The sequence below is a fragment of the Gigantopelta aegis genome, chromosome 12, assembly GCF_016097555.1.
Source record: "Gigantopelta aegis isolate Gae_Host chromosome 12, Gae_host_genome, whole genome shotgun sequence".
In the NCBI taxonomy this organism is placed as follows: Eukaryota; Metazoa; Mollusca; class Gastropoda; order Neomphalida; family Peltospiridae; genus Gigantopelta; species Gigantopelta aegis.
In genome coordinates, this window is record NC_054710.1 from 29957537 (window position 1) to 29960036 (window position 2500).

Here is a 2500-nt window from a genome sequence, read left to right on the forward strand (position 1 = left end):
AAAACTAAGTAAGTACATGTCATCAGATGTAAGATATTGTGTGTTTACGACACGTTACTACTACTACTAATAATGATATGTTATGAATGAACAAAATAATAAAACTAAGTAAGTACATGCCATCAGATGTAAGATATTGTGTGTTTACGACACGTTACTACTACTACTAATAATAATGATATGTTATGAATGAACAAAATAATAAAACTAAGTAAGTACATGTCATCAGATGTAAGATATTGTGTGTTTACGACACGTTACTACTACTAGTAATAATAATGATATGTTATGAATGAACAAAATAATAAAACTAAGTAAGTACATGCCATCAGATGTAAGATATTGTGTGTTTACGACACGTTACTACTACTACTAATAATAATGATATGTTATGAATGAACAAAATAATAAAACTAAGTAAGTACATGTCATCAGATGTAAGATATTGTGTGTTTACGACACGTTACTACTACTACTAATAATAATGATATGTTATGAATGAACAAAATAATAAAACTAAGTAAGTACATGCCATCAGATGTAAGATATTGTGTGTTTACGACACGTTACTACTACTACATAAAATGATATGTTGTGAATGAACAAATAATAAAACTAAGTAAGTACATGCCATCAGATGTAAGATATTGTGTGTTTACGACACGTTACTACTACTAATAATAATGATATGTTATGAATGAACAAAATAATAAAACTAAGTAAGTACATGCCATCAGATGTAAGATATTGTGTGTTTACGACACGTTACTACTACTACTAATAATGATATGTTATGAATGAACAAAATAATAAAACTAAGTAAGTACATGCCATCAGATGTAAGATATTGTGTGTTTACGACACGTTACTACTACTACTAATAATGATATGTTATGAATGAACAAAATAATAAAACTAAATAAGTACATGCCATCAGATGTAAGATATTGTGTGTTTACGACACGTTACTACTACTACTAATAATGATATGTGTATGAATGACAAAATAATAAAACTAAATAAGTACATGCCATCAGATGTAAGATATTGTGTGTTTACGACACGTTACTACTACTACTAAAATGATATGTTATGAATGAACAAATAATAATATTAAGTAAGTACATGCCATCATATGTAAGATATTGTGTGTTTACGACACGTTACTACTACTACTAATAATGATTTGTTATGAATGAACTGAATAATAAAATGAAGTAAGTACATGTCATCAGATGTAAGATATTGTGTGTTTACGACACGTTACTACTACTACTAATAATGATATGTTATGAATGAACAAAATAATAAAACTAAGTAAGTACATGCCATCAGATGTAAGATATTGTGTGTTTACGACACGTTACTACTACTACTAATAATGATATGTTATGAATGAACTAAATAATAAAACTAAGTAAGTACATGTCATCAGATGTAAGATATTGTGTGTTTACGACACGTTACTACTACTACTAATAATAATGATATGTTATGAATGAACTAAATAATAAAACTAAGTAAGTACATGTCATCAGATGTAAGATATGTGTGTATACGACACGTTACTACTACTACTAATAATGATATGTTATGAATGAACAAAATAATAAAACTAAGTAAGTACATGCCATCAGATGTAAGATATTGTGTGTTTACGACACGTTACTACTACTACTAATAATGATATGTTATGAATGAACAAAATAATAAAACTAAGTAAGTACATGCCATCAAATGTAAGATATTGTGTGTTTACGACACGTTACTACTACTACTAATAATAATATGTTATGAATGAACAAAATAATAAAACTAAGTAAGTACATGTCATCAGATGTAAGAAAGTGTTTGTTTACCACACGTTACTTAAAGGAAGGAAATGTTTTATTTAACTACGCACTCAACACATTTTATTTACGGTTATACGGCGTCAGACATATGGTTAAGGACCATAGAGATATTGAGAAAGGAAACCCGCTATCGCCACTTCATGGGCTACTCTTTTTCGGTGGTAGCAGTAAGGGATATTTTATATGCACCATCCCACAGACAGGATAGCACATATCACGGCCTTTGATATACCACTCGTGGTGCACTGGCAAGAACGAGAAATAAACTATGGACCCACCAACGGGGATCGATCCTAGACCGACTGCACATTAGGCGAGCGCTTTAAAACTGGGCTACGTCCCGCCCCACACATTACCTGGCGCCCTAGTAGTCGTGTGATATTCTTATATCGACCGGTTATAACACTAAGAGCAACCTAGTTTAATTTTCACCTGTACACGAAATAGTTTAACAAACTCTATCTTATTGTCTGCTTTGCAAACATCGCCCAAAACTCTGTAACCCTGTGGGGTATTTTCTTTTTGTTGCTTTTTTTTCTCTTTTTTTTCGGTTTCTTTCTACAACATTAAAGAACACTTTTAAATGGTATTAATGAACCAAAACGAAAAAACCCCCAGACATACCTCACCTTCGATCAAATTCCGAG

General features: G+C 30.9%; 1 protein-coding gene across 2 annotated transcripts in view; it reads right to left on the reverse strand.

Moving 5' to 3' along the window:
• LOC121386648 overlaps positions 1-2500 on the reverse strand; it is a 22562-nt gene that overhangs the window by 7167 nt on the left and 12895 nt on the right. The window lies entirely within an intron of this gene.